The sequence below is a fragment of the Aphelocoma coerulescens genome, chromosome 6 (assembly GCF_041296385.1).
Source record: "Aphelocoma coerulescens isolate FSJ_1873_10779 chromosome 6, UR_Acoe_1.0, whole genome shotgun sequence".
Taxonomy (NCBI): Eukaryota; Metazoa; Chordata; class Aves; order Passeriformes; family Corvidae; genus Aphelocoma; species Aphelocoma coerulescens.
Genome location: NC_091020.1, coordinates 27,781,608 through 27,794,481, shown reverse-complemented (window position 1 = coordinate 27,794,481; position 12,874 = coordinate 27,781,608).

Genomic DNA, 12,874 nt, shown 5'->3' with positions numbered 1-12,874 from the left:
TGTAACTGCTTTTCCTTCTCCACCCTTTCTCTCTGGTACATAAAGTACATGACATTTTACCTCGTTTGAACAGCAAATAAATCCAAGTTGTGGTGTTTTGCCAGCTTTCACCTATATAGTTTCTTCCTGATGAATGAAAACTATTGATTAGTTCACTGTTAAAAACTGGGAGACCTGAGCCACTTGGAGCAGTGTGTCACCCTTGAGTCTGGCAGGGGGGCTCTTGGTCAGACGTCCTGCTGAACTGCTAATGGTGGGTAACCTTTTTTCTGCTTGTTTTGAAAGCAGGTGTGAGAAAACACATTCACAAGTCCTGGAAGAAAATGGGCTATATTTTGTAGTGCAGCTCTGTCTGTGTACATCGTCTGTGTTCCTCGTTGTTTCCAAATGAGTGAAGCTGTAGTTTGTGATCTCAGTGGCCAAAGCACACAACCAATGACACAAAATAACCTAGATCGGCTGTGCAAACATCACCTGTGTCCAAGTTCTGAAAAAGAGGCGCTCAAGGCAGACCCACACACATAGGGTTTTTATAATAAGATTGGGAAAATATTGTTCCAGTTAATGAAAATGGTAATTTTCCCCCAAAGACTTAATTATGAAGAAAATTGATGACAAATGCCATGATGAATTCTCTGTAGGTTAGCAGGGGCTCCATGAATTGTATCAGGATAGTAATTTTTGAAGTCTCTGAACAGATTATGGCTCAAAATATTTATTCAAAGTATTCATTTTTGACAGAATTGTTTGCATGCATGGGGCTTTCAAGATGGTGAGAACACGATTTTTCCTTTGTTAATTTTTACAGGTGACAGAAAGCTCAATAGTTTCCCTCCTCTGTTTGGATCCATTTTCTGTGCTGATCTAAAGTATCACTATTCAGATTAGCACATCTTTCAAATGTAATCAATTCATTTGATTCTTGAATGATGAAGAAAGGGATCGAAAGGGACCACAAGTGAGCAAAAGAAATTGAAGTGTTTCTTCCAGCCTAGTTCCAGGTCCATTACTGAATGCAGGATTCAGAGGTATATTTTAGATACCTGCCAATGAACATACAACTGTGGGATATCCCTGAATGCTGCTTAAAAGTTATTCTTGCTGAGGTTGTGCAACCAGTCTGAGCTGTGAAAGAGTGGAGCTAAAGGTCATTACCACACAAAGCTGGAGTTTAATCACTTCCAGGTACCATATAAGAAGCCTTTTTTTTATTGGTCTTGTGAAATCTACTCAAATGCCATAGGCTGTTGAATGATGAACACAAAATAAACTCTAACTCTTCAGCCTAAATAGTTGCCCTGACATAGTAAAATTTGGTGCCAGGATATTATAAGTAATTTTTACTGTGTTAAAACATTTGTGTGAAAGGCATAAATGTGTCATTGAACTGTTTTAGCAATTAAGGAGGCTGCACATGTATTTGCAGTTGCTCTGTGGTGCTCAAGAACAGCTGCACACTACTTTTGTTGCAGGATGTGGCTGCTGCATAAAATTGAAGCATCTGAGTGAATTTGCTGCTTCTGTGTTACCATTGACAATCTTGTGTTCTCCTCTCTTCATGCAAAGCTGAGTGGTGTGTGCCCATAAGTGTCTATGGTTTTAAAACCAGACAAAACAGAACGGTGAGATAACTGTAGGTGTTAAATACATACAAGTATGAACTGGTACTCTCTATGTTGTAGGAAAAAAAGCATCTGATTTCTATCTTGACCTGCTGACGCTAAGCATAACAACTGACAGATAATTCTACTGATTTTGACTGGAAACTTTTTAATATGTTATAGAGTGTATTTGCATTGCTCTATTTGGGATCAGGATTTGTCCTCAAAAGACTAATACTTCTGAGCTCTGACACAAAAGAAATATTTGGCATTGATCACTTCTGTTCAATCTGATAAGATGCATAGATGGCCCAAGAACTGAAGCTACTCATTCATTTGCTCAGTAGTTTTTGAAGTCCATCTCTCTTACTCAATTTACACATTTACTTGAACATTGTGCTGTATTTAGCCTCCCCTACTGCCAGGATAAAATGTGGGCAGCATAAGCAGACATGAAAGCTTATGAACAGAGACTTTGACTATTGACCATTCAAACTGAAAGTGAGAAGATTCAGCAAATCTTTCCTGGTGACTTTAGACTTTGACTCTTCATACTAATAAAAGGAAAAAGCTGATGTTCAAAGTAAGCAGTACCTGATGTGTAATATTTAAGATGAGGAAAGTTTAAAGACCACTTGGATTGCTTCTAAGTGTTATAAGGGCTGTAATTTCATTAGGTGGTTTAATTCTTATTGAAACAATTGAATTACAATTTTTGGTTTTAAAATAACAAGCTTTTGATGTTGCAGTGGTAAATACAATGGTTTGCTAAGATGTCTGTTACAGTCCTTTGTGTGCTGTGTCTTGGACCTCATCTGTCCACCTGTGCTTAACCCACAGGATAAGCCTTGGAGTGTTGCTCTTGTTCTGATATTCTGAGGAGATCTGAGGTCCATCTCTAAATTAGAAATTCTCTAATACAGGGACTCTTTTTTTCCTTTCAGACTGAGACAATGCCATTGATATTGATTACCAATAATTATAAACCAATATAGGTTCAGCCTTGGCAGGTCTTCTACTTATACATCATTATAGAAACAATGCAGAACATCTGTAATTTCTGAAATCTTTTCCCTCGATCTGTGCTTCAGCTCATGCCTTGACTGAGTCAGCTTTGCCCCAATTAAAGACCAGGTTAAATATAAGAAGTTCAAGACTTGGCTTGTTGGGAGATGAGGTGTCCAATGCTTTTATGGTTTAATTCTATGGTTTTCATTACAAATTTAAAATTATTTAAAAGACCGATGAATTATGCTGTTTGATCAGTACTGGTATGGTCTTTAATTTCCACAGTATTATATGTATTTCTTTAGAAATCTGTGTAAACAGCCCACTGGAGCTAAATTTTAGAAGGTTTTTGAGATCACTGTCATGCAAGATCACAAAAAGAAGCATTGCTTTGAACTGAGAATTTAGATTTTAATTAAGCTTCTCTTGTTGAAGTTGCTTATGTAATGATTAAGGCACTTGTATTTTGGTGCCTAAAAATAGGTACAGAAATGCAGAGACTGTGTTTGAGGTAGTTTCAATAGCACATGTGGGTTTTCATGTGGGTCGTACAGATAAAGAATTTTCAAATTCAATTTTGTGCCAAGATACTGACCTTGAAAAAGCCATTTTTTGGACTAAAAATACATCACTGTATATTGCAGTTTAGGAAAATACATTGAGGAAAAAAGGTAGTGATATTCAAATTCAGGCAACCAGTACTTCCTGTGGCCAAACTGTAACCCCTGGGTCATGTTTAGTAAGGGTTTGGAGCAAGGTGAGTAAATGACTTTGTGTACCTGGTTCAGTACAGTGTGATTCAGAATCAGTGTATGATGTACGGGTGTGTAAATGCTCCAATGCCCTTCTAAGGCATTTCCTCTGCAGTCACTGCAATCGACTTGCAAAAGGGATGGATCTGATGCTTTTCAGTTGAGATACAGCAGATATGATTGTCAAAAGGTACATTAGCCTGTGGGAAGTCATGACAAATCACTAAACAGATTTGTCATGGTGAGCACTTAAGTACAGACAGTTGAATTTCCATTGTGTTCAGTGTGACTTCTCATGTGTTTTAAAACTAGCATGTTTCCCTGATTTAAGTTGTTTTGGACAGAAAGGATCTGCAATAAATATATAACAAGAACAGGGATTTCTCCTGGGTTAGGATGGCAGCAAAAGTGTGTGCTTTTCTGTCCAGGAAGAGAATTTCTACCTGTGCTGTATTATACAGAATGTTACTTCTGGCTTAGATGGAGAGAGATGAACAGCACTACCACTGAGGCAACCTCGCACTTCACTGCTAGTGGTACTTGCCTCATCCTCAATTACTCTTATACTGTATCACATATACCCAGTTGTTTTCCTTCCAGCTGAAGTGTGATAAACAATATATGATAAGATGTAAAATCTGACCTGCCCTGGGTTTCAATATATATTGAGTCCAAACTCAGGATGCCATTGAAACAATTAAACCAAAATGCACTGATTAATTAAGATTATTTAATTAATATCTGGTGAGACATGAAGTTGGAGCCAGCAGAATACAAAGAGGAATAAGAGGAAAGTGTAGGGTCTGAGGTACGGGTGTGCTGCTACTTGGTGACAGCACATCTCATTGTGCCCTTCAGTGCCACTCCTGCCTGTCAGTGCTGCAATAGCTCTTGCTCTGGTGAACCTTGCCAATGCTTTGGTTCATGTGCCAGACACTTTCGAGCTTGTTGTGGCATCTCAAGCACCTCAGAATGCTTCCTACCCACATGGCAGCCAGAAGCTGGGCTCAGCTCTTCAGATTGCTGTCAACAGCCATTTCTGACCAGTTGTCCTTAGGTAACTTTATCCCAGCTTTTGTTTATGCTGAGTGTGTTTGCCATGCCAGGGAGTTTTCTGATGCCTTCACCTGTCAGGTTCAGCAGGAGAATGTTTCATCCTTTTTGGACCAGGTTGCTCGAAGGCTGAGGTGGAGTATCTGGGGTTTGATTGCTTCACCCCTGCCGGTCCTGTGATTCTGGGGTTCTGGTACTTCAGAACAGAGCTTAGACCAGTGTCTCCCCAGCTTCAGCTGGCATGGGGGAAGGCTTTGCCTAATTTTTGACTCCGACTTGCATCTGTCTCCTTTGGTAAAACCCAGTTCGACTGCTACTTTCCCATAGATGCTGCGCTCTGTTTCCAGGCTTTTCTGGAGGAGTGCTTTGGCATAAGATTATTGCTCTGAGGAGTGAGGAGGATTTTGTCAGGGGCTCTGTACCCTCTGGCATTGTTTCTTCTGCCTCTGAGTTCACAGGTTACTGCAGTGCATGCATCTCCCTTTCTCCCTCAGTAAAAAGTTCTGAAATTCTTGTGACACCACCCCCCATGCTCCTGCCAGTAGTTGCTAAAATGACATGAAACTTTGTGGCAACAAGCTGGGAAATTTGGCAGAGGGAGGAGATTGAAAATTGCTGTTTCTCTGTAAGTCTTTTGTGTAAGTTAACATGGTGTTAACACAGTTTTCCTGTAACTTCTCATCCGCTTGTGGTGAGAACTTCCGTTGATACAGATTGCTTTGTGCCTGTGCCAGACCTGGGAGCATATTCCTTCTGCTGTGAAATTGGTACTTTCTGTTAGGAAATGGGAGGGAAGGAGGCTTGTTTTGTAATTATAAGAAGTGACAGAAGGGTAAGCACTTAACAGGAAACCCAGGCAAGTAGTGCTCTTCAGCTGTACTGAACTGAGTCAGCTTTTTTTTGCAGTCAGCTCTATCATTTTCTCTTATGAGTAGCTGATGTCTGTTCAGGCTGTTTCTCACAAAGCACTTTCTAGAAGACCTTAGTGCTATTTAGGAAGGAGTTTTATTTGGTCTCTAGCAGTTTCAGAAAGCTGAACCCTATTTCACTTTGAGAATCTTTCAAACTTTGAAAAGCAAGAGAAGAGTTTTAGCTGAACAGAACTGCATTATTTTTTTCTGAAGTGCTGAAGCACAATGTCTTAATTTCCAGCTGGGCTTGGGTGTTTTGCAATATGGTTTGCTGCTGTTGATACCAACCTTGAGAAATACTTTAACTAGTCAGAGGTAGACTGTGTTTTCAGCCTCAGCCTTGTACATCCTGGGGTGACACTTCAGGCACTGGCTCAGGCTGCCTTGAGTACCTTTTAAGCCTGAGGCAGCACTGCCAGGATTAATCTCTGTACCACGGGATGTTACTGTATTTGAGGCTGCTTGGAGCTCCTGAGTGTTCTCTTCTTTGGAACACAGCCTGCTCCTTTCTCAACCTTTCAAACACAACACCCACCATTGTATAGTTTGCCCCAAAACTGTGCTTTGAGCTTCTCTGGCAGTCTGCCCATAGCTTTAGATGAATTTGCTATGACTGCAGTCACAGCATTTTGACTCACTCTGTAGCAATCTAAAGAAGGTGCTTCCTGGTAGAGGTATGCAATGCAAATGCTAGAAAATATTCCTGCAATACATCTCTGTTTATAACTGGTAACATCCAACTTCAAATATTCCTTGAGGAAATGATGGCATTTAAGCTGGGCTCATGTCTGTAGCATGTAAAGAAATCTGTCTCTCTGTTAGCAGGAGCATGCAATAAATGCTGTAAATACTGTAAATGTCAAATCAGTGTCATCAGTCATTAATTATATAAGATCATTAATTATATGAGCATTAGGCAGCTGATTCTGAACAGCAGAGGAACATTTGAAGAGTGTTAAACTGTTCTGTCACTTTGTAAATACTAAAACTGCTTGAATATAGTAAGCAGTATGTGCTCCATATGCTGTGTACACACTCCACAAAAAAGACTTGTTCTGTGGTAGCACCCTTTGTTGTCCTCTTCTGGCTGCTGACATCCCAAATTTACTCATGTTTCAGCCCATGGTGTGGAGTGCAGATTATTGCTAGACTTCCTCTGGAGGTGCTGTCACATGCCACACTTCATTTTATACACCCACATATTGTTGTAAAACCTTTGGTGTAAGTAATATCATTAATTATTCCATATTAGAGTAATAAATCCCAAACCCATCTTGTTGACCAAATGTAAGGAAAGTGTCCCATATTCCCATAGAGCAGGAACTACCACAGAAGGTGTTTGACTTCAGCTTCCCAATACAGCTGGAGGACAGCCCAAGGCTCTGGAGATCCTGACAAATGCTGGAAATGAGGAGTCTTCCTTTTCTTTCTTTACTTCTATTTCATTCAAAAGTGGTACACATTGGTGGTTTTAAATTTTTTAAATTAAATTTTTGCAAGAAGACATATTAGGAAACACTTCTGGAACACCCAGATGGATTTCATCTCATTTGCATTCTCATCTCCAAATTTTGCAATCTGTGTTTGTTCAAAAAGAAAAAATTAATTTAAAAAAAAGTAAAAAAACCCCTTGTCTGAGGAGGTGTATCCAGGCAGCAGAGTTGGTGGCTTCACTTAGCTCTGTGTAGTCACTGGTGTAGTTAATATTCTTCATTATTCATTATTTGAAAAAGTAGCATCCATGCTGTTGCTGGGATGCTCCTTTTTATCTTGTGAAGTGCTATTTGCTTTCTTCCAGTCTTGCAGTAATTCTACATGCTCTTCAAACATACATGCCAGTATACATTGATTCATTATCTCATAGATTTCCATGAATCAAATAGTTGTCATAGAAGTTAAGAATTTAGAATTGTTATTTCTCCCATCTCCATCCCCTTTCTTTTTCTCATCTCCACCCCAAAAGTGCAAATGCACAAAGCTAGTGATCACACAGTAGCTGTTAGTCAAGACTGGGAAATGGAACTAGATATTCTAGAGAGGATACTCCTCATACATAAAGCCATAAAAATCTCCTAGCATCTTTTAATGAGCTTACTATGAAAGATCAAAACATGCATTGTGACACACGAGAGAGCAGAAGAGATCAACAATATAATTGAAGTCTTAGCTCTGTGGCAGCAGGGAGTTGTTAACATCAGCTAAGCACCTTTGCCCAAGAAATGGAGAAAGCAAGCAACTTTTTTTAAATTTTTTTTTCTTTAGGTTATTTTTGTCTTAAGTCACTCACCTCCTTCAGTAGAATATCAGTTGTTGTTACTGTAAACTCCTTAGCACTGCTGTTAGCTTCCTGCTCTTTGCTATTTGATCTGCTTACTCAACCATCTTTTATACTGTGACAGCTACACCCTCACGTAATAATAACTTGTTTTTATGCAGTGCATTCACCTCAGTGATTTACCCAGCCTACTCACAACCTTACAAACCTGAAAACACTGTTTTAATGGGACTCTGTCTATCCTCTAGTTGTCTAATCTGTTAGTGGTATTTTTTCTGTGATTACAAGATCACTTCCAGTATGGCTTCAAGGATCCATAGCAAATGGTATTGATTTACTATAGATCAATATGGTAAAGAATGTTAGTCTGAAATTGGTTTTTCCCATTAAATTGAAATGATTCACACAATTCACAGAACTTTCCCAATGAATCCACTTTGACAGTAGAGTTTCCATATGCTTGTCAGACATTGAAACTTTTCTAATGTAGGTTCAGTGCCCATAATTAACAGAGACTGAAGAACTAAATTATCTTTTCATCCAGAGCCCTTGTGATTGTGGTTTCTAGTTATCTTAAGACAATGCATTTAAGTGACTGCTAGTTACGTGGACTTTTACCAGAGTTTGAGGGAAGCCCCCCTTGGTTCTTCCCCAGTTTGCTTGGCCAGAACCTTGAGCAGTTGCCTATCACTGCAGAGATTGTAATTCTTTAAAAAGGGTCTCTCAGAGAGGTCTTGCTGTCGTGTTTAATAACCTTTCAATGAAGCCCAGCTAGAGATTGTCCAAGGACACTAATGCAGCTGTTCCTGCTCGTGTCTGCCTTGCTGGGCTGCTCTCAGGTGGCAGGCAGTGATTCGCAGTTCTCTGTGCTGTCACAGGGCTAGTGCAAAGAGCACGGTGAGCTTCTGTGGAAGAGTGGTTAGCTTTTATCTTGCAACATTTTTGTTTGCTCAGTTACTTTTTTTTGCTCCTTACTGACCTTTTCCCAAGTCAAATGATTATTTTTTTGTTGTTGTTAATCAGAGACTTGAGGGCAAAACTTTTAATCCCCTGGATATAAATCTTGATACAGACATACATCATAGGGAAAAAACTGATTTATTGCTGATTGCCCAAGAGTTACTTAGGTAACACATGATCCCATTTAGTTAACTCTGTCCTCTGATTTGGATCACTGTCGTCTCTTGCATCCTCTAACTCTCCTGCAAGCTCCTCAGTTTCAGTATGGTCCCTTCCAGTGTGAATGTCAGGCCAAAAACATTGAAATTTCGTGTTTGATCTAGGTACTCCAGTACTATAAAAATCAGCCATGTGTTGATAGAGGAAGTTAGACAAATACGTGTTAGTTAAAGATTTGGGAAAAACATGTAACTATAGCTTTTTCTGGAGCTTAACAGGTGCTGTGTGAAAATACTTCTGAAGCTATCATGGTGAGGAATGCTACATAGGATACTGTAAAATATACAAACAACTGAAATCTGCGGGAGACCAATAATTTGGCTTTGCTTTCAAAATGGAAAAGTAGTTGTATTTATTATCTAAAGGGTAAGAAAAATTGCTGAAGGAGATGATAATATCAAAAAGACTGGATGTTTCATAGGATGTAACACTGCTTAATAGGTGAAAATGTAGAGTGCATAAAACACTGAATATAATTTTAGATCCTTAGACTTAGCCTGTGTGAACCAGGAAGTGTCTTTAGGTCTGAGAAGCCTCCAAGCATTTTTCTTTTTATTTAATGCTCTGGAGTGTATTTCCTTTGCTGTATCCTGCCCAAGGATAACAGCAGTAAACCTTAGCCCTGCCAGAGGGAATGAGGTGGTGTCAACAATTTCACTTTCCTAATGTCTGAAAACACTGGCTCCCATATTTTTGCTGGAGGCATAAGAATAGTTGATGCCAGATAGTTGAGTCACAGGGTTTAAAACCAAGATTTATTGGTTGATCTACATATGTGGGTGACTGGCAGACTTTCAGCGGAAAGTCTATGGAACAGTTCTTTATTGACAAATGTTTCTCTGGAAAAGGAGTTCTCATGGCATATTGCAGGTGGAGTTGTGGAGGGTAAGGATTCTCTTCCTAATATAAAAGATTATTAGATCTCTGTGTTTTGTTATTAAGAATTCAGACTGATAGCAGTGAAATATTTTCATCCCTGAAATTATTTTCCATCATGTGAACTGGTTACATGAGTGCTCAACTCTACTGTGAAGCTGGCAATGATTTAGCACCACTGTTTGTGAGTCTAATAACAGCTCTGATGAAAAAGCCATTCCAGCAGGCCAATAGTAATCTGCAAATTTGGAGCTGATATATCAGAGCTTTACATTGAAGTCTGAAGGAAGCTTTGGGTCTGGGGAGTAGAGAGAAAGGGTGTCTGGCCAGCCTGTGCCAGTGGCCAGAGAAGTGATCATCACCAGTATCACATGCTTCTGAGAAAAGTGGGCTTTGAACCATGAAGTTGCAGATAAAAATTGAGATAAATCAGGAAATCTTTCTTCTAATTTTATTCCTTTATGCCATAACTGAAAAATTTAAATTTGCACACTTCTAAATGACATTCCTTATCTGGATATTTCCCAGTGTTCTCAGTAGGCATTACTCAGATGGCTACCTGCAGTTATGATATTATCAATGATATAAAGCTGTTAAAAATCACCCTTACAATTTTTTCTCAAGGAAAAAGATCTGGAATTGAGGTTTTGAAGACTATTCTGAATCTAGTAGTACAGTCCATATGGAAGTCTCCTGAATTCAGGCTCTAATATTTACATTTTGGGTTAACTCTTGAAGTTCTTCCTTATTCTTGAAGAACTTAACTGAAAAGCTGGGAAAATACTTGTATAAATGGATTTACTCTGGGTATGATTTTTTCCTCTAAAACACAAAATCACAGTTTTTGATTTATGCCAGTAATTTTGGTAATTTGGTTTGGTAATTTTTCAACTGTATGGTAACTGTATCAGAAAATAGCCTAAGATTTCTCTTGGAACTTGATTATGACACTATGACATATGCAAACAATTGAAATCTGTGGGAGACCAATAAATCCAAACTGACCTATGAGAAAAAAATAAGTCAGTGGGAATTGGGATTATTGAAGATCATAAAACAATTCAGAGTTGCACTACAGAATAACTTTTGCCTTTTTTTTTTTTCCTGGCACAAAATAAAAGGCCATCTTCTTGTGACTATCATTAGAGGACTTTTTTCTGGCCTTTCTGACTGAAATATCCCTGTCTTTTGGTATGGTCAGACAGTAAAGCTGGACAATGTCCTTCTGTCAAATTGTGTCCCCTCTGCAAGGAGTAGCACAAGTGCTTTATAAATATTCTCTGACAGGAGCTCTGCTGCATTACCTGGTATCTCATCTGAGGTGCATATTTGGGTTTTATCAGTAAATCAATGCTGCCTGGTTAGTTATGGTTAATATACTAGTGTAACGACTTGGTCAAAGGCAGTCAGTTTTTAAGGTTATATGTGGTTCCCAAAGACTATAGTGTTTCCAAATCTGTGTGGAGTCTGTCCTTACTGTTAACTGCTTAGAGGATAATTTATATTTCTTACTAGCTCTTGCAGAAAGTCTGGGAAGCTTGACAAAGAGGAAATGTCCCTGAACACTGAAAATTGCTATTGTGACTAATATGCAACCATCCTCTGTGCAATTTATTTTATGGACTTTACTGTGTTACACACTTGCGTTGCACAGTGCAAGTGAGAGCACTCAGCAGGGGTTACTGTGTGCCTAACACTGGCACAGAGATAAATGCATCTCCATCTAGAGTAGCCAGTATCTTCAAAACACAGTTCATCCACAGAGGGCAAAACTTTGCATCTAAATGGATACCTGATCTAGCTGTTGGAATATCTCTAATCTGGGATGCCTGTACTCAGGACCATTTCATAGCAATCTGCATCTGAGCAGTCTGTAGCCATCTGCTGTGTGCATCTTGCACGAGCACAATTTTTGGAAGCTGTGATCACCAAAGGTTTGCCTCTTAGGTAGTTTCCAAATTCATTGTTTTGTCATTTAAAAAATGTGTCTATATTATCCTCTGTTGTGTTACCTTAGATATACAATTCTATATTGCAGCAGTAGACAGCCCAAGCACAGGCCACTGAGTCTAACTGAGGAAGTGATACACAAATAAATGATCTTTTGACAGACTTCTTGCTGGCGTTGTACTTAGCCCCAGAACCATGCTGATAGCATGTGCTGCTTTCCCCTTTGCTTGGTGCATCCTCACTCTGCAGGAGGACTTTGCTCTACTTACAATAGATTCAGCATTTTGCTCTTACCTGGGAGAAGGGCACAGGTAAAGTGTTCACATGTGACACTAGGAATATAATAAACTCTGAACTAAGTCACTCTCACACATAACATTTATGGGTCTCATCCAACTCAGGATATTCCATAATTCTATGTGACTGCCCATTTCAGAATTCCAGCGGGGCAGTGCAAATCAGAACAGTAACTTTCTGTTCTTCCTGAAATGCAGAAAAAAGTGACACAAGTCAGAAAATATATGTAAAAGCAAAAGATCAGGCAGAAGGTAGAAAACCTCTCCTCCACCTGTTTGGAGCCAGGTCAGAGTCAATCAATGGAACAGAAGAAGGCAGAAACTGCATTTTATTAATTGCCACAATGGTGGGGGTTTGTGGCTAGAAATGCTATTGATGCCATGGTTGGTTCTGTGAACAGTGTTTGAGGTGTGCCTGCATGCCAGGCTGCTGATTTTCAGTGAAGCAGGAACGGGGTCTGCCCCAGTCCTCCTGTGCTTTTCTGGCACACTGTTCTGCTGCCAACCATGATTCACCTGTTTGTGCAGAGCTCAAACCATTCCTGCTTATCAGCCTTAGTTAATGCCCACTGTAATGAGGTGGTCTCCCCCCCAGTCACATTCTCCAGGCACTGAAGTAACAGAAATAAAGCCTTGCATGTGTGTCTTTTCATTGGGAAGTCTCTGGAGACAGCAGTTACTCCTGCACTCTCATGTGCTAGACTTTGATAAATGTTGTCACTAATTCTGGATGTGAAAAATGGGATATTTGCCCTGACCAAGGTGGTGAGGGGAAGAGCTTTGTTCTTATTACTGTTGCTTTTACATATCAGGAAAAGCTGCTAGGTTCCAAGATGTTGATCAAACTTTTGAATTTTAGCACAGCATTGCCAGAAAAAATAAAAGAAGGTGATATTTGTTTTGGAAAGTGAGTTTTCCTCCACAAAAGGAGAGGAAAAATAAGATGAGAGGATGAATGAAGCTGTTTCTGGTT